This window comes from Schistocerca nitens, chromosome 11 (assembly GCF_023898315.1).
Source record: "Schistocerca nitens isolate TAMUIC-IGC-003100 chromosome 11, iqSchNite1.1, whole genome shotgun sequence".
NCBI lineage: Eukaryota > Metazoa > Arthropoda > Insecta > Orthoptera > Acrididae > Schistocerca > Schistocerca nitens.
This window is the reverse complement of record NC_064624.1, coordinates 97216609-97237793: the sequence shown is the minus strand read 5'-3', so window position 1 is coordinate 97237793 and position 21185 is coordinate 97216609. Positions and strand designations below refer to the sequence as shown.

The following is a 21185-nucleotide window of genomic DNA, read 5'->3' as shown; positions in this document are numbered from 1 at the left end:
AATACAGTGTGTATTTTCCAATTCACTCACTATCAACTGTAGTCGATAAGAAATTGCATCCACAGCCCTTCTCTGCTACAGCTAAAGGACATTCAGTTAATAGGTATCTCATTAGTTCAGAGTGTAGATGAAAGTCAATGGGGCGGGGGGGAGGGGGGGGGGAAATCAGACAATAATCTGCCACTGATTAAAAAACAGATTGGAACACCATGGTCTGATGAAAGAAGGAGACTTCATTCTGAAAGGATGAAACAAATTTGGGCACAAAGAAAGGCCAACCATCAAACGTGACATTCATGGATTGTACCTTTCGTGGTCTTACTGGGCCCATACGTGAATAATAATTGTCTGTCACTTATTATAACTTCATCAATGTCAACTGTATGTTGCTGTGGTCTTCATTCAAAACTCTACCTACTGACCTATACTGAAATATTTATGTCGGCCCACAGTGTAATGTACCTCAAAGCTCTTGTGCCATTAAGCGTCATCATCAATAGCAAAAGGCAACAGCAAACATGCACTGTCAAACATAAAACTCTTCCTCGAACATCTCATGTTAGTATGTTATACACTCAAGGCACAGTTGTTAAACTAAAGCTGCTGCTGTCACCTACCAAAAATAGCACTCAACTGCAAAGCATATGTCAGAGCCCTCAACAATGTTACTTTCTACTGTAAAATTTATGAAAATCAAAAGTTCTAAAAATTCTAAAAACAATTACTACACCTGTGTTTCATTGTGTGCATCCCTATGGAAGGCAACTGAAAATATTAAACCTAATGCCGCTAATTCGAATAAATCTGTTGCTGTTCACTAAGGAGAAATCGCTAAAGTGACAATAGTGTCGTCCAATTTAACACGCAAACTGTGCCTCGAGAGTGTAACGTGCCAATATGAGATGTTCTGAGAAGAGTTTTATGTATGACAATGCACATTTTCTGCTGGATTTTACTGCTGATGATGCCTAATGGCACAGAAGCTTTATGGTATGTTACATTAAAGGGAGATATAAATATTTTTATATGGGTCAGTATGTGTAGTATTGTGATTTCTTAACTGGTTTCCATATTTTATAGCACTCAATAATGAGGTAACATAGTCCCAAACATGTTGCGGTAAAAGTATCACACATCTGACAACTGGTGGCATAACATCCTCAGTACCGATTCACATGCCTGCTGTACAATGGTTTTGCAACAGATAAGCAGCTTCCCACATCGGTGTATCCCTATCAGACCTCTTCTTCACGCACAACTACCACAATCTATATCTTTTCGGACCTGCTTCCCGTAGTTACGCCTAGGTTTCCCTCTACAATTCTTACCCTCCACACTTACTTACCGAGTGGAACAACACGGCACTGAAAACAGGCTACTTCTGTTCTCAGAGAGCTGGCAATGACGTACCACATTTTCCTCTGACACGGTCCACTGCGTGGAGCACTAGAACCGCCCTTCTGAGGCTCAAATCCATTCGCAGGACACAACACTAGCACACTCACTCTCCACATTAAAGGGGTAGACACAGCACTGTCCACGTCCTGGTGCAAGCCAGCCTACCTCAATGCAGGCTACCACTAGACACAGAGCTCCCGCCACATTGCAGCCCACAATACTGCAAGTCTTCCAAAACAGTGTGGCCCTCGTGCAAACTGATGAGCCACCACACTCCCAGATGCGGCAGTCATTTAGCGACACCACTCGACCCACCGTCATCCGGCCACGACAGAAGCACACACACCGAGTGAGGTGGCGCAGTGGTTAGGACACTGGACTGGCATTCGGGAGGACGACGGTTCGATCCCACGTCCGGCCGTCCCAGTTTAGGTTTTCCGTGATTTCTCTAAATCGTTCCAGGCAAATGCCACGACGGTTCCTCTGAAAGGGCACGGCCGACTTCCTTCCCTGTCCTTCCCTAATCCGATGAGACAGATGACCTCGCTGTTTGGTCTCCTCCCCTAAAACAACAGAAACACATTACAGAAGGAAACTGTGTTTCCATTTCGACCCAGCAGGTATTAATAGCTCAAGTCAGTAAAAACTTTTTTACTGTCTAGATCCCATGCACTATAAAACATTAAAATGTGAAGAATAATTTCAGTTGACCACACAATCATCTTCATATCACACATGGTGAAATATGTATCAGCAGATAACATATTGAAAACCTTGCATCATTTAGAATATTTACATAATTATAAGACGAGGTTTCTTTCCAAATGTGTCATTCAAAAGCTACAGGGTTGTCTTAAATTGGCTGATTGAACTACTTTTCTGAGGTCACCATTATCACATTGTTTAGTAATGTGCACAGTAGTAGTATTACATTTTCAGTGGTCATCATGAAGATGAAGCTTTGTGCAATTTTATTTTAAATAATTCTGAAGGGCAGGGCTCGGCAAATGATACGTTCCGACAAGCTCGAGAGTTCCCGATACACCGAAGTGCTCGGTACAGTATCGACGTTCCTCGAACGATCACGTGACACTGACTAGTGCAAGAGATACACAACAAATAATGAACTAGCCACAACAGTCTATTGCACTGATTGACATTTGACAGTTTTGTGAAACACAGGAGGAAATAGAATTAAAGTCTATCAACTTACAAGCTTTTATTGTATTTTAACAGGTTTCCAATAAACATTCTCATACATGTATAAATATTCTATACAAACATTAATGCAATTTTTTAAGTAAAGGTAACATTCAAATATAGAATTTTTTGTCCTTCAAAGAACATTAGTTGATTTAGAAACCAGATCAAAATTTTATTTGGTTATGAGACACTGTAATGATTTACTAGGTAGATTGCAAATCAGAAATTTGACCACTGTTCATGTATTACAATACCATGTAAAAACATTACCTGAGTTTACTCAGCTGTATACCACGTTGGTGAAATTCAGTTGAAACAAGAAGGAAAATTAATATAGAATGATGTGGCTAACAAAGGAAGTAGATTGTATTAAACAGACTGTAATTGTCAAAGCAAAAATAAATTACAGTCGCAAGACCCGTTGTGGAGATAGTACCGACAGACGTCAGTAGATCGCGGGTTCAGCAAAACTTCGAGAGCGGAACAGAATCTTAAATGCAATCTTTTATTTACATATTAGTTGGTGTTGTTACATATGACCTGCATACTAGCAGATATTGCAGTCTGTTTTTGACAGTTACTCAAGCTTGGAAGGAGAACAGTGACACCAGCTTGACTGAGAGCTATGATGATTGCATGGAGGGAAGCACTGAGCCCGCAGCAAATTTCATCATGTTGTTATGCGTGGTAATCTATACCAAGTACTTTTGCTTTCTGCACTGAAGAGCCAAAGAAACTGGTACACCTGCCGAATATTACGTAGGGCCCCTGCGAGCACGCAGAAGTGCCGCAACACGACGTGGCATGGACTCTACTAATGCCTGAAGTAATGCTGGAGGGAACTGACAACAGGAATCCTGAAGGCCTGTCCACAAATCCCTAAGAGTGTGAGGGGATGGAACTCTTGAGAATAGCACGTTGCAAGGCATCCCAGATATGTTCAATAATGATCGGGAGTTTGATGGCCAGCAAAAGTGTTTAAACTCAGAATAGTGTTCCTGGAGGCACTCTGTAGCAATTCTGGGTGTGTGGGGTGTCGCATTGTCCTGCTGTAATTGCCCCGTATTGTCCTACTGGAATTGCCCAAGTCTGTCGGAATGCACAATGAACATGAATGGATGCAGGTGATCAGACAGCATACTTACGCATGTGTCACCAGTCAGAGTCATATCTAGACTTATCAGGGGTCCCATATCACTCAAACTGCACATGGCCCACACCATTAAGAGCCTCCACCAGCTTGAACAGTCAACTGCTGGCATGCAGGGTCCATGGATTCATGAGGTTGTCTCCATAACTGTATATAATTGGACAAATACTCAACAATAGTATTCATTTCTGCACAAGACAATAAAAGCCTAGATCTAGGCAAGTGATTTACTTCTGTGTTTCTTGCTGCAATGTTGTCAACACTCTCTGTGACGTATGACAAGAATGAAAGGGGGTATATCAGGTGGTTCTACACAGAGTGGGGGGAGGTGACATGTTTGGAAGTGAGATTATAACATACTCATTTCAGGATAGAGGTGAAATCTGGTATGTATACAGGAAAAAATAGCTGTGTTCTCAAATTCCAACATAACAACCACCTCAGAAATAGCCACATATTCTGAAGAAACAGCCATATGTTTGTGACAATGAAGGTATAAATTTCACGGCTGTGCCATTAGGTTGATGATGGTGATGACCCAAGATAGTGGTAGCACACACTACAGGGATTGTAATCATAAAAGGCAGAAAAGAAACCAGTCCAAAAATTCATGTGAACAATTTCTTGTTTTTATTTTATTTCTCCAAGTGTTATCAAAATTTAGACAATCAATAAATGGCAAAAGTTTAGAATAGTTATAAGGTTACCTTTTTGGCAGATAATTTATGTCAATAAAACAGTTTGTAATTCTAGTTAATCAGAATCTGTTAAAAATAAATTTCTCTCAAGGAGCCTTTCATTAAAAAATTAATAAATAAAAAAATTTTAAAAACTGGGAAATTTTATATTCAGGGGCGTCTTACACTCAAGTAAATACAGTATGAAGCTGGCAGCGTGCCAGTATGAGTAACACCTTTGCAGCTAATCAAACACTACACTTCGAGATAATAATGTTTTATTAGTCAGCACAGTAATAAGACAAGCAACTGATAGCACACGTAATATCATAGTCCCGCTTGCTATTTTAAGTAACACACATCCATTATCTGCACACACACTGATGCTCGCGCCATGGCAGGTAGTGAGGTACTGACTGCTGGAGCACACCATCTTTCCACCGTCGGTCGTTCACGACATCGCTGACAGACATGTGAAGAGTGGTGTAAGAGCTGAGGTAGCTACACGTTTTTATTTGTCGTTAATCACTTCCTTAACCTCCTGATGGATCTGTTATTGTGGAAAACGGCAAGTTCCAACACAGTTTGGAGTTGACAAACTGTAGATGAATGAGTTCAAAGGTCAGAGGAGGGCAATGGTGTATGGCCTTGAGTAGGACTGTCCCTAGTAGAGCACTGTGCTGCTCAAAACCACCTTCAGGTTGATGAAAGCTTACAATTTTTTCAAAACTGCTCTAAAATGCTATTCTTGTGGGTGTGTCATCACTGGATTATATGCATCATAAAAATCTTAAAATATGCATGAAAAATGCTTAAAAATGCACAAAGTGCAGAAATCTGCAAAATCAAATAATAAAAAAACATAGGAGTTACTGCGTGCATTACATCTCAAAGTCGAACCTGTGCATATCAATTACGAGGAAGAGTGCCAGCCATGCCAAACATCGGTACATTTAGAATGTTGATATCATGTTGATATCACTTTCTGAATAATTTCTGGTAGAGGTTAGAAAGGGGGGGAGGCTTTCTGGGATTATTTTCTAAAAACTTGCAAAATGGGGACTCATACTGTATTTCAAGAGTTGTTCCTTCTTCACTATTGTTGTCGGTAACAAACAGACGCGATGTGAGTTGAGTCACGGCAAAACAATTGATACGTACAGGACCAAGTTCGAGATATACTGCACGCAGCTGTGGCACACTCAAGAACCCAGTAATATTTTATTTAAAAAACAACACACAATCATGAATTTTTTTAACATCATTAACTTTTAATTAATACTATTGGACCAAAGCATCATTTAAAATTTATTTTACATTTTTCTACTATTGTAAATACACATAAACAAGTACTGTTCCAAAAGTTTGGTGGTAAGATTGTGTCTTCGATCACTCAAAACATTTTTTATAAGTAGAAAAGGACCGTTCTACATCAACTGAGGTGACTGGGCAGTATTTGAATTTGGGTGCTATGTTGGCACTTACTGTTTCTGGTAAAAGTTCACCCGTCCCATTAATAAGACTATCAATATGGTACAAGGGTTCAAAGCCTGGGTTATTGTATAAAATGTTTTCAAACTTTTCTATAAGTTTTCTCGGGAATACCTCCGGCAATGAGCAGTTCACTAGAATAATTTCATTCATTAACTGAATAGATTCATTCAATGTCAAACCTTGAGTTTCAAGCTTTTTAATACTTGCAGGCATATGGGAAAAGTAGTGCTAATCACAGCAATGTCTTTTTTAATACCGGAATCATTAAAGGCTTTCTTGGATTGGCAAACTGCCAAAGCCTCTGCACTATTAAAGTCATTTACTACCCCTCTAATGGCCTTGAAATTTTCATTGTAAAATGACACAGCTTCAACCTACGTACTCCAATGAGTTACGACTGGAATAATTCAATGATTATTAAGAATCCGCCTCAATTGCAAATAGAAACCGGATGTTGACCTAGGTTTCGGCGCGGATAACCGTGCCTTCTTCGGAACACACTAAAACTACTAACTGTATTAATGCTGGGCGATGCCTATTTAGGCAGTTTGTAGTTTTAGTGTGTTCTGAAGAAGGCGTGGTTATCTGCTCCGAAACCTAGGCGAACATCCGGTTTCTATTTGCAATCGAGGCGAACTCTTTATAATCATTGCACATTTGGTAGTTTTTCTTTGTAGGTCTTGATGCGAGCAGGAGCCTTTAGAAACACTTTCTCTGTGGCTGAAATCAGTTTACTTACATTTAGCAAGGCGATGTGCACAGTGAACAAAGCACATCACATGAATCAAATTACGATAAAATACTCTGAGGGCTTTTCCTGCTTCGATCATATAGGGAGCAGCATCTCAAATAAATACAAACACACTTGCATTTGCAGAAGATTCTGGATATATTTTTCTAATACCCTGAATCACAAATCTAGTGATCGTAGAATGATTTACTTTTTCAAGTTCTTTGCAGAACACTAAATAGGAAGAAGAAGGCTCTTCTTTTAAAACACCAACAATTAAATTTGCAAAGTACAGGCCACAACTGTCTGTAGTTTCGTCAACTGAAATCCAGATCATGTTGCCCTCGAGTTCATTGCGTATTTCTTCCAGAACATTTACGCACATTGTCGGTATGTAATTTTTACACAATGTCGATTCATCTGGTATATTTTGATTTAAGCAATATTTCTGCAGGAAGCCTTAGAGGATAGAGTTTATAAGTTTGTGAGGAGGAATATTGCTTGCAATGAATGCTCTGCACAGATCCATGTTAAACAGACTTTTTTGGTTACCTCTGGACAAGTCCCTGCTACTGCAGCTTGCTGTTATCAGAAATTTTTGTCATCACCTTTCCTTCTGCATTCCTGTGATAGGAAGATTTGTCTGGACATGCTGATCTACTTGAAACTTTTTTTTTTTTTTGCACAAAAGATTTTTTTCACAGACTTGACAACATAAAATAATTCCATCATATGTAAATGTTCCGGGACGGTCAGCTATCCACGAAACGACCATTCTTTTTTCGGGTGGTATGGCACATGACACGTTATACCCTGCACATCATTAACACGTTCAACTGTGTACAAGTAAGCAGAAAGCTAAACTGAAACAACGGATATGCGACTAAAAGCTCGCGTAATTTAATTTATTTGTTGCGAACGCATACGGCGGGACAGTGGGGGGGATTAACCGGGGGGCACAGGCGCAGGAGCACTGACTCTGTACGCCTCTTCCTGTTCCTATTCTGTAATGATTTCGCCATGCAGTGGGCTTTCGGTTAGCTATTACACGCAGTTTTAGGTGCGGTGAATGTGTGAGACGTAAAAACTAGATAGAGCTAGAGACTACCCGTCTCAATTTTTAAAATATTGTAAACAGAGTGAAATATGTATCGTCACCAGTTTTTATTAAAATATGCAATAACTGGTGAAAAGGAGCGAAATATGCAAATGCATATGCAGCATGCAAATGCGTATAATACGGTCCCTAGTCTTCACCAAACATCCCTCGGTTGGGATCGCGCCACAGCTTCAGCTTACGGTCTATAGAGACTCGTGCATAATGCTCGAGGATGACATCGTTTTGAAATTTTGTCAACATTTAACTCGTAACAAGTATTAAGTTTGATGTCTGTACTTCCTACAAAAAGTACATAAAAATTCTCAAAGTTGACTACAATCTAGACCTCCGTAGTGCTGTTAATTGTCATTAGGGCCAGGGTTACATTTTTTCTTCATTTAGACAACATTTTCGCATTAAAATACATTTGCTACTTGAGTACCAGCAAGAACAATGATTTGCACAGTGGAACTGCCAACAGGGTTGGAGCCTGCAAAACCAGCACAGGTCCCATTCGTGTATTGCTGGTGGGAGCTGTCAACTGACAACTAATTTATATACACTAATATAATGTTGTGAAAAAGTTCGCATATTACAAATATGCACCAATGAGAGGCTAAAATGACAATATATTCTCTCCCTGCACGAGAATCGCAAATTGTGTGGGCATACGGGATGTGACTACATGATGCATAGAAGTCTGGATCAGTCCTGGGGGAACATTCAGATCGCTGAAGCAGTTAAGGTGAACGCTCGTAACAAGTGGAAAATTTGAGTTCGAATCTTGGTCCGGCACAAACTTTCGTGTGTAACAAAATGCTGACATCAATGCAGATATGAAATAAGTAGATTTACTTCATAATGTTAATCCACAGCTTTTAGGCATGCGTGTCTGAAGAGCATTATATTGTGACGATGCAGACACTATATAAACACAGACATATTATGATATTGCAGTGCCTGTGTTGTTAAAAGTATGATGCAATGTTCCTTTGGACATACATGCATGCCCAAAAGAACAAGCACTGTGCTGACCACAGCCCACATGCAATACACAAAACATATTTGCAGTTACTAATATGGACAACCATCAGCTGTATAATGGAATGAAAACAACTAAAATTTGTGCCATACTGTAACTCGAACCTAGGTTTCCTGCTTTACACGAGCGGTCACTTTAATTGTTTTGGCTATCTGTGCACAACTCTTGACCAGGCCCAAACTTCTATATGTACCCCACGTACTGGAATTTCTCTCTCTCTCTCTCTCTCTCTCTCTCTCTCTCTCTCTCTCTTTGGCAAAATTCGCATCTATTTTTGTTGAGATTCATATTTCTTTTAATGATTAGATGCACATACCTCAAAGGTTGTCACGTGAGTGAAAATAAACAAAGCCTTATTTCTTTGAAACTGACAGCTACAGAAAGGTGCTGATTGGGAACTTTGTGACAGTAATGTTTGCTTTTGCAAAAACTTCCAAAACCTTTTTCTTCCAAACTAGCCTTTGTTTTCTTCATTTGGCTATATTTAAGAATTTAAAAATGATTGTTCTGTTGAAAAGCCACAGCTTTTTCCTGACAGTGAGCTGAATACGTCTGTAATTTAAGGTGTTTCTGGACATTATCTCTCTTTTCTGCACAATTCGATGATAACAAAATCTACAAACTATTAATTTCTATCTTTTGTGGGCATTGGTAGGTGTGCGACCCATGCTTTACAATGCTACAGACAGAACAGACAAGGCAGTTAGCATAGAAGCAGAACTGAACATATCATAATGCTATGTTAACATTAGGAGAAGAATTTTGGCACAGTCAAAAAATGTTACAAATCTTGTTTTGCTATAGCACATAGTGCAGACACTACAGGCTATAGTGACAGATGATCACAAGCATAAACAAACTAGAATTTTGACTGCCAGAGGGAAGAAGAGTGGTGTGCAGAAACAAACCCCGCCTCCCTTTCACATGGCAACAGCCAACAGTATTGTCAAAGGGATCACCCATCTCTTCTAACGTTGTAAGGTTCGTAATCCAAATCCGTAACAGATCAGGATTAGTAGCTTCACTTATTTCAAAATCAGAAAACGATAAGCAACACGTGACACAAAATATTTGGGGGAAAGCTACAGCTCAAATGCTCGCTGATGTTAGCGGACTATTGTTAACGACTCAGTGCAGGCCTGATATCTAGCAGTATTCGATGCGACCACTGCTCAAAACATACTCCACCTAATTTGCCACTTTAGAAATGTCCACATTAAACCATATTTTGGGCTTTTTTAACAAACAAATGTACACATTTCTTTGTTATAAAATACTAGGTCCCACAGCTGAGTACTACATTGTATTACACAGCACGTATCTTAAATAGACCATTCAGCTGCCCACAACTGGCCTGGCATCAGATCATTTAGTGCACTGATATGTCGTTGCATTTGTACACATTCATTTTGCAGAAAGGTACTTATACACATTACCTTTACAAATTGGCCTTCACCAGAAGATGCACAATACCATTAACCAAAACTGGTTACATTTTCAATATTTTTATGCGGGAATCAAGATATTTCAAATTATCTCTGATAAAATAGTTAATAAACTGAAGGAACCAGAGGTTGTACAGAGTTTCAGGGACAGCATAAGGGAACAATTGACAGGAATGGGGGAAAGAAATACAGTAGAAGAAGAATGGGTAGCTTTGAGGGATGAAGTAGTGAAGGCAGCAGAGGATCAAGTAGGTAAAAAGACGAGGTCTATTAGAAATCCTTGGGTAACAGAAGAAATATTGAATTTAATTGATGAAAGGAGAAAATATAAAAATGCAGTAAATGAAGCAGGCAAAAAGGAATACAAACGTCTCAAAAATGAGATCGACAGGAAGTGCAAAATGGCTAAGCAGGGATGGCTAGAGGACAAATGTAAGGATGTAGAGGCTTGTCTCACTAGGGGTAAGATAGATACTGCCTACAGGAAAATTAAAGAGACCTTTGGAGATAAGAGAATGACTTGTATGAATATCAAGAGCTCAGATGGAAACCCAGTTCTAAGCAAGGAAGGGAAAGCAGAAAGGTGGAAGGAGTATATAGAGGATCTATACAAGGGCGATGTACTTGAGGACAATATTATGGAAATGGAAGAGGATGTAGATGAAGATGAAATGGGAGATACGATACTGCGTGAAGAGTTTGACAGAGCACTGAAAGACCATAGTCGAAACAAGGCCCCGGGAACAAACAACATTCCATTAGAACTACTGACGGCCTTGGGAGAGCCAGTCCTGACAAAACTCTACCATCTGGTGAGCAAGATGTATGAAACAGGCGAAATACCCTCAGACTTCAAGAAGAATATAATAATTCCAATCCCAAAGAAAGCAGGTGTTGACAGATGTGAAAATTACCGAACCATCAGTTTAATAAGTCACAGCTGCAAAATACTAACACGAATTCTTTACAGACGAATGGAAAAACTGGTAGAAGCCAACCTCGGGGAAGATCAGTTTGGATTCCGTAGAAACACTGGAACACGTGAGGCAATACTGACCTTACGACTTATCTTAGAAGAAAGATTAAGGAAAGGCAAACCTACGTTTCTAGCATTTGTAGACTTAGAGAAAGCTTTTGACAATGTTGACTGGAATACTCTCTTTCAAATTCTAAAGGTGGCAGGGGTAAAATACAGGGAGCGAAAGGCTATTTACAATTTGTACAGAAACCAGATGGCAGTTATAAGAGTCGAGGGGCATGAAAGGGAAGCAGTGGTTGGGAAGGGAATGAGACAGGGTTGTAGCCTATCCTCAATGTTATTCAGTCTGTATACTGAGCAAGTAGTAAAGGAAACAAAAGAAAAATTTGAAGGAATTAAAATCCACGGAGAAGAAATAAAAACTTTGAGGTTTACCGATGATATTGTAATTCTCTCAGAGACAGCAAAGGACTTGGAAGAGCAGTTGAACAGAATGGACAGGTCCTGAAAGGAGGATATAAGATGACCATCAACAAAAGCAAAACGAGGATAATGGAATGTTGTCGAATTAAGTCAGGTGATGCTGAGGGAATTAGATTAGGAAATGAGACACTTAAAGTAGTAAAGGAGTTTTGCTATTTGGGGAGCAAAATAACTGATGATGGTCGAAGTAGAGAGGATATAAAATGTAGACTAGCAATGGCAAGGAAAGCGTTTCTGAAGAAGAGAAATTTGTTAACATTGAGTATAGATTTAAGGGTCAGGAAGTCTTTTCTGAAAGTATTTGTATGGAGTGTAGCCATGTATGGAAGTGAAACATGGACGATAAATAGTTTGGACAAGAAGAGAATAGAAGCTTTCGAAATGTGGTGCTAGAGAAGAATGCTGAAGATTAGATGGGTAGATCACATAACTAATGAGGAAGTACTGAATAGGATTGGGGAGAAGAGAAGTTTGTGGCACAACTTGACCAGAAGACGGGATCGGTTGGTAGGATATGTTCTGAGGCATCAAGGGATCACCAATTTAGTATTGGAGGGCAGCGTGGGGGTAAAAATCGTAGAGGGAGACCAAGAGATGAATACACTAAGCAGATTAAGAAGGATGTAGGTTGCAGTAGGTACTGGGAGATGAAGAAGCTTGCACAGGATAGAATAGCATGGAGAGCTGCATCAAACCAGTCTCAGGACTGAAGACCACAACAACAACAACAAAATAGTTCATCTGGATACAATTTACCACAAAATAGCATCTAAAACGTAATTTTGCATTTTGAAGCAGAAACGTAAATTTTTCCAATCCCTATAAATTAAGTGCAAGAGTGCAGATTGTGACGCACAGTTGACGACATATGGAAGTGTTTCTTGTCATGACTCCTGTACGGATAGCCAAAGTGGTTATGGCGACCTAACACATAAACCGGGAGATCCGGGTTTGAGTCCCAGAGATCCGGGTTTGAGTTCCAGTCCAGCACGAATTTTCTGCCATCTGATTTCTCCTGAAACTGCAGCTATTGCTGGTTGTGTCCTTTTCCAGTAACTGAGTAACGACAGTCTTTTCATCTGTTTACACATCTACAGTACTTCACTTGCCTGTCCCTGAACTACATGCACATCATCATCAAGTCCTCCAGCATTTAACAATAATTTTCTGGTTATGTGAAATCATTGTACACAACTGTATCATTTGCAAAGAGTCCCTTAGAAATATCTACCTAATCTGTGTGTGTATACACAGTACAATTGTGGCTTATTATAATGCGTATTCTCCAGTTTGACTTTCAACTATAGTATATAAGAAATTTTATGTATATGCGTTTTCTACTACTGGTAAATGAAATACAATTAACAGTTATCTCATTACTTCAGTGTGTAACTGACAGTCAGTATTTCATGAATACTTACACCTTCCTCTTCTTTGAGGAATATCTGGACCGGTGAGAGTGTGGCTGCTTCATCCACTTGGTCATTTATCTGCAAGTGGAAAACAAATTAGTCAACGATCTTCATAAAAAACAACACAAGGAACTTTTATACAAATTTTAAACGAAAAATAACCAAATACAGCCCACTGAACTTGGAAACTGAAGACAGAAATCGAAATATGTGCAAACAATTTCCAATATTTCCAAAACCATCTCAACTACGAAGAACACAGAAAAATGGTCTTGAAGAGCTCGACAACCAGCCCTAACTCTGAACCGTCCCTCACTGAGGAATTACAGTCATTTCAAATCTCAAAAACCACAAGGTCTCAGAGAGACCAAATCAAGCTGAACTTTGAGGAAAAAATGTCACAGACGCTCACCACAACTTTTTTGAAGAAATATGAATACATGAAAAACCCCTGATGAATGGAAGACGGCCACGGCCCTCGTCCACCCACTCCATAAGAAAGTGTCCCAAGCAGATCACAACTATGGAGGAATCTCCCCCTAGACATAACATACAAGATACTCTCCACAGTCTTACTAAACAGAGCAAAATCCCAGTTAGACAATTAACTTGAAGTATATGAAATTGGCTTCAGGAAAGGAACAGCTTGCCCAAAACAAACCCTAAACCTCAAAAACTTCATGACATACCAAAAATGAAGAGCAAAATGATATGTTATGACTGTCATTGAGTTTTTAAAATTGTGCAACTCAATACACCAGGAATCCCTTATATATACTAAAAGAATTAACCATAGATAACAAAAAATATAAAACCAATCACAGAGACCCTTATCACCACATATTCCAAAGCCAAATTCATGGGAGAACACTAACCCTTTTGAAATAAAAACTGGTATAAGCTAAGGAGATGGAATCCCCCACTGCTAGTTAAGTGCTCCCAAGAAAAACTTGTTGGAGACTTGAACACAGAGATAGTGGAATCTGCCTAGGAGCACAAAACAAAAGGCATCAAAGCCAACTATCTAGCCTTTGCAGATGATATAACCCTACTAGCTGGGACCTGGGAAATAGCCAAAGAACAGACCCTTGAACAGAAAAAACAGGTCTCAAAACCCTTAAAAAGACCATTGTAACAACAAACATAAAAAACCCACCACAACATTTTAAAGTGGGACAGCAAAAAGTAGAGATAATCAAAGAACTCAAATACCTTGGAGAATCCATCGGCTGGAATGGGCTCAAGAAAAAGGCAATGGAAATTAGAAGTGAAGTTGATCTGGTCTTCTATCTCGCAAAAAACACATACAACAAAAGGCCCCTCTCACAGAATGCAAAAATAAGCATTGTAACAGTGTAGTAGTCAAACCAGAAGCCCTGTATGCAGCTGAAACACGATCACGTACCATGGCCTAGTTGAAAGACTGGAGATAGAAGAAACAAAGATATTAGAAACATTTCTTGACCCCAGATTTCACAACAATTAATCCGCACCAAAAAATGAAACCCTTACCAAACTACCGAAAAACTCTCAGACACAATTAGGACAAAAAGAATTCATTTTTATGGATACATCTTCATTCTGAACCAAAATAGATCAACTGAATAAATTATGACTACTTCTGCAGGAAAAAAATGGATTACTGAAATGGAAAAGGACTTCAGATAACTCCAAATCACAAGATCTATGTTCAAAAATAAAACGGAGAAAAAGAGAGAGGAGGAAAAGAACACAATGGGAGGGAGGGAGGGAAGGAGAGGTTGGGGGAGGGGGGGGGTAGGTCCAAAATCAAATCCAAATGAACATCCACATCTCTGATGAAGATAGGAAAGCAAGGTCAAAAGAATGAAACAATACTGAGCTGCTAACAGAAAGGCACAAAACATTAAAAAGTGATTAATTTAACGTATCGCAAAGTCGGGTGAAACAAAAATAAAAAGAAGACTCTGCTGTTATTATAATGTGTGGTTTCTAAATTTCCTCAATATTAAGTGTGTTGTTGTTGATGATGTAGTCTTCAGTCCAAAGGTTGGTTTGATGCAAATCTCCATGCTAGTCCATGCTAAGCAAGCCTCTTCATCTATGCACGATACTGCAACCTACATCCATTAGAACCTGCTAGCAGTAGCCAAACCTTGGTCATTATCTCCAATTATTAACCACCCTCCCCCCCCCCCAGTTGCTTTCCCATTACCAAACTGGTGATTGCTCAGTATGAGTATTATTAACCATACCCTTCTTTTAGTGAAACTGAGCCACAAAACTCTTTTTTCGCGAATCTGATTAGTTATTCGATCTATCCACCTTATCTACAGTATCATTCCACAGCACCACATTTCAAACGTTTCTATTCTCTTCTTGTCTGAATTGTTTATCAACCATGTTTTATTTCAGTATTGGTCTACACACCAGACAAATACCCTCAGAAAGGACTTCCAAACACTTATACTTTTAGTTTGATGATAAGAAATTTCTCTTTTCCCAAAACACTTTTCTTGCTACTAACAGTCTGCATTTTATATTCTCCTTCACTGACCATCATCAGCTTTTTGTTGCCCAGATAGAAAAACACATTTCATTTCCTAATCTAACTCCCTCAACATCACGATTCATCTACCTTCCACTGACCTTGTTTTACCTTCGATGGTGTTCATCTTACAGCCTCTGTTGAAGACATTACACATCCCACACCACACTGCTTTTCCAACTAATTTGTCAACTCTGAATAAATTACAGTGTCTTAGGCAAACCTCAGTTTTTATTTCTTCTTCCTGAACTTTAATTTCATTTAAGAATTTCTCCTTGGTTACCTTTACTGCATGCTCTACGTACATATTGAAACACATCGAGGATAGGCTACAACCCTGCCTCACTCCATTACCAACCACTATCTCCCCCTCACATTGTTCAACTCTTTGTGACTGCCGTCTGATTTCTGTAATAGTTGCAGATACCTGTTTGGTCACTATAATTTATCCCTGTTATCTACAGAATTTCTAAGAGTATATTCCAGTCAGCATTGTCAAAAGCATTCTCCGAATCTGCAAATGCTATAAATCCAGGTTTCCCTTTCTTTAACCAATCTTCTAATATAAATCACAGGGTAATTTTTTCCTCACATACCGCTACATTTCTCCACAACCCGCACTTACCTTCCCTGGGATCGGTTTCTACCAATTTTTCCATTCTTCTGTAAATTATTTGTGACAATATCATGAATTATTAACCAGAACAAATTTTCACTCTGTAGCGGAGTGTATGCCATTAGGAAACTTCCTGAGTAAGGCTGTGGCTAAACAATATCTCTGCAACACCCTTTCTTCCAGAAGTGTTAGTCCCACAGGTTTTGAATGAGAAGTTTGGAAGAAAGGAGATATACTGGCAGAGGTAAAGCTCTGAGAATGGCGAAGATCTCTGGTTTGAGCCCTGGTGCAGCGCACAGTTTTGATCTGCCAGGAACTTTCATGAGTTATTAAACTGATAGTTTGTCCGTCTCATATATCTTGCACAGCACATGCAATAATTATATAATGGTTGGCGCTCTCAAACATATCAGTAATACTGGGCCAATGTTGTCTCAGGGTATATACGCTGACAAGGAAGGGAGGGGGGGGGGACGGATTTTTTCCCAAATTTCCCAGTTAAAAATAAACTTTCCCTGTGTTAAGTGACAATATACTTTTCCTTGGCGTTGCCGAACTGACAAATCCTTTGAATTGTAAAGGTATTGTATACAAGCATAGAACTTCCCGGTACTTCAGCAAAAAAAACTTGTTTTCGAAAAATATTTGATGCGCAGCATCATGTACAGCGCATATTTTCAAATTACAAAAGTATAAATACGAATTCCAACAATTAAAGCACGGTATCTTTTGAAGCACCGAAAACGAGATTGTGATGAGCCATTGCCACCAATCATAGCTCAAGTTACAGTGCTCCCCAACCAATGACAGCAGATATTCAGAGCACAGGACTTGTGTTGTAGTCGGCCGATAGCAACATCACTGTTAAGTAGAGTGAATATGCAAATAGGAAAAGTTAATGGTTTAAATTAATATACATTCAGTATAGCTACATGAAAAGATAAGCTATCACCTACAATATACCAGTCATCAAAAGCTTTTTGCCTTTTTTTAGGATACGATGGATCCTTTGACAAGGACTCCAACTTTTCCATTGAAAAGCCAGTTACATGGATAATTGCTCAAGATTTCACCTCGAACTGCTTTTGAAGGATAATTTTACTTTTTGCCACCATTATTGCATAATTTGTAATCTATGACAGAAATAAAACAGATATGAAAAACTAAGCTTGTCCTTTTTTAGTGTGTTACCTTTCAAGATATATCAAACACAAATACGCTGATTGGTTGGTTGGTTGGCTGGATGGTAGGTTAGGGGGAAGGGACCAAACAGTGAGATCATCAGTCCCATTGGATAGGTGAAGGGTGGGGAAGTCGGCCATGTCCTTTTATAAGGAACCATCCCAGCATCTGCCTGAAGCGATTTAGGGAAATCATGGGAAACCTAGCCAATGGCCTTGCTGCTGTCGTTAACACCGGTTCCCGTCAGGTCACCGAAGTTAAGCCCTTTCGGGCTTGGCTAGTACTCGGATGGGTGACCATCTGGTCTGCCGAGCCCTGTGGGCAAGCGAGGTGCACTCAGTCCTTGTGAGGCAAACTGAGGAGCTACTTGATTGTGAAGTAGTGGCTTCCGTCTCGTAAACTGATATACGGCCGGGAGAGCGGTGTGCTGACCACGTGCCCCTCCATATCTGCATCCAGTGACGCCTGTGGGCTGAGGATGGCACGGCGGCCGTTCGGTACCGATGAGCCTTCCGAGGCCTGTTCGGAGAGTTTTTTTTATGGAAAACCTAAATCAGAATGGCCAGACGCAGGCCTGAACTGTCGTCCTGCCGAATGGGAGACCAGTGTGCTAACCACTGTAAGGTGTTACTCAGTCTAATATGCTGTAAATATTTAAATAATGGCATAAATGGCTGGTCTTCTAGATTCAAACTTTTTCTACACGTCTGTCCCTCAAAGTGTTAAGTTTTGAGTGACAGTCAAACGTTCTGTGATTTAAGAAATTAATTACAGATTCTCACATGCGACGTAAGTCATCTTGCATAATAGGAAATTTACTTCGTAAATAATGCTTCTCAAACCACCATCCTCAATATTTTCCCATGACCTGTTATAAAAGTAAACTTTTGTGACATCATACTCATTGAAAGCAGTTTGTTGTTACAAAATATAACACAGTCTTCATCCTAAAGCCTTCAACACATTTTGCTGTTGGCAGACACTTGTGTGTGCACTTTGTTTTGTAGTAAATGGCGCACTTTCTTTGCAACTAAAATTTCATTTTGGTGTTATTCTCTCATTTATGTTTTCTTTCTGCAATATTATCCTGCTGTAGTGGGCCAAAGTAAAATTTTTGTTACGAATATCAGTTCTTACTCGTCAAAATTACAAAAATTTTAACTGGAAACTAAAACAATGAAAAATTATCAGAAATCTTAAAGATTCCTGTGTTCTCCCCAGATTTCCCAGTTAGCCTGGGGTATATACACCCTGTGTCTATCCAGCAGCCTTGTTTCAACTTCAGTCTTTCACTGTAGCAAACATGATATGAAACTGCATCCATACAGCTTCTCTGTGATAGCTATAAGGAACAGAAGTAATATTTATTCCTTGAGAAAAACTTTGAATACCCAATATTGCATAAATTAGTCTTTATTGTGGACAACCGGTTTTGACAGTTCTAACTGTCATCCTCTTGTCTTCAAAAAAAGTTTGTTATGAAACATGTTCCACTGTGAGCTTGTACCTTATGCCACACTGTCACTGCACTGCTTAATATGCAGGACATTATACATAATTTTGTCAAAAATAAAACCATTTACAGTTAAAAAGCACCTCGTGCACACGAGCACATTTGCATAAGTAGTGCTCGCGGAGGCTTGTTAATTCTTGAAGCACATGATATACAGCAAAATGTACATCTGTTTATGTTTGCAGAAATGTTCCACACATTGTGGATCCACACCTCAGCCAAAGTATATGGTGCAACTACAGTTTAATGTATACTGTACACTTTTAAGACTTAACAAGCCTCTGCGAGTGCTATGTATGTGAACATGGTCGTGTGCACAAGCTGCTTTTTTAACTGTAAACGGTTTTGTTTTTGAAAAACCTATGTATAATGTGCTGGGTTTTATCCATAAGCTACAAATTCACAATGGCACATGTTTCATCACAGAAATTTCTTAAGACCAGAAAACGACAGCTCCAACTGTTGAAACCGACTGTCAACAATACAGACTAACTTCTGTGATCTTTGCTAATGAAAGCTTTTTCCCCCTCACAAAACACAGACTGCGTCATCCAAGTTCTCAACATGACAGAATTTAGTCAATATTCACATAACTGCAGTGGGTACTCGACAGTCAATGTTTCAAAATACTTACAAACTGCACTTCTTTGACAAATGTCGGGACTGATGGAAGTGGTACAACTTCATCTCATTTGCCAGGTATCTGAAAGCAGAAAAAAAAGGTCACTCAATTATATGTCCTCTTTTCTTTATTTCCTCTTTTTTTTCTTTAAATTAGTTTTATTCGTACAGCCATCTTACAAATGGTTTTGTTGTTCTTTTTTTTCCCTTTCTTTAAAAAATAAATAAATAAAAAAGAAATAAACATTACACAATATTATAAGGGCATTTAGATATGAAGTTACAAATTCTCTTACACAGTGTTCAATGGGTACAGTGGATAAGAATGACTGTTGTTATTGTCAAAAGTATGATCATATGGTGTATAAAGTGAAACTTGAGACTGGATTGAGGACTTTTTGGTAGGGAGAACATAGCGTATGATCTCGGATGGAGAGTCATCATCAGATGTAAAGTAAATTCGGGTATGCCCCAGGGAAGTTTGTAGGGACCCTTGCTATATGTGTTGTACATTAATGACCTTTTAGACAATATTAATATAACAATGGAAATAATCTATTATTGATAATACAATGTAATGCCTCTGGCTCTGAAAGCCTGCAAAAGTCAAATCCTTTTGTGTGTGTGTTCTCCTGCCGCCGCTTGGTGAGTAGGCAATATTAATAGTAACATCAGACTTTTTGCAGATGCTGCAGTTACCTATGTTGGAGTACTGTCTGAAAGAAGCTGCATAAATATTCAGTGAGATCTTGACGAGATTTCAAAGAGGTGCAAAGATTGGAAACTTGCTTTAAAGGTTCAGAAGTGTAAAATTTTGCACTTCACAAAACGAAAAAAAATGTAGAATCCTATGACTATAACATCAGTGAGTCACTGTTGGGAATCAGCCAGCTCATACAAATACCTGGGTGCAACACTTTGTATGGATATGAAATGGAATAATCACAAAGGTTCAGTCACGGGTAAAGCAGATGGCAGGATCCTGGGGAAGTTAATCAGTCTACAAAGGAGATTGCTTGCAAATCACTCGTGCAACTGGTTCTAGAATATTGATCAAGTGTGTGGGGTCCGTACCAGAAAGGACTAACGAGGGATAATGAACATGTACAGAGAAGGGCAGCACAAATGGTCACAGATTTGTTTAATCCACGGGAGTGTGCCACAGAGATACACAAGGAGCTGAAATGGCAGACTCTTGAGGATATACATAAACTATCTCAAGAAAATCTAATAAGAATGCTTCAAGAACAAGCTTTAAATGATAACTCTAGGGATATACTACAACCCGCTAAGTATTGCTCACACAGGGATCGTGAGGATAAGATTAGAATAATTACTGCATGCACAGAGGCATTCAAACAGCAATTCTTCCCATGCTACTTATGTGAATGGAACAGGAAGAAACCCTAATAACTGATACAATGGGACATGCCCTCTCTCATGCACCTCACAGTGGTATGCGGAGTGTAGATGTTGATGTAGATGTTGATGACAAGTACGACACCCAGTAGTCTGATTGGCAGCATTTAATTGTTGAAATATTTTTCTTATATTGCATAGGTTTCTTCCATCTCATTTAACACTAAAAAACCTGAACTTACAGGACTGAATATT

At 39.2% G+C, this 21185-nt stretch overlaps 1 long non-coding RNA gene across 1 annotated transcript in view; it reads right to left on the bottom strand.

Annotated features, from left to right (window-relative positions):
* Window positions 1-13038: 13038 nt before the first annotated feature.
* The window catches only part of LOC126212922 (uncharacterized), a 38021-nt gene continuing 29874 nt past the window's right edge, over window positions 13039-21185 (bottom strand). The window contains exons 2-3 of the long non-coding RNA XR_007541002.1: window positions 19585-19653; window positions 13039-13190 (exon numbers count right to left, since the gene is read on the bottom strand). This is a non-coding gene — a long non-coding RNA (uncharacterized LOC126212922). The remainder of the gene's footprint in view (window positions 13191-19584; window positions 19654-21185) is intronic.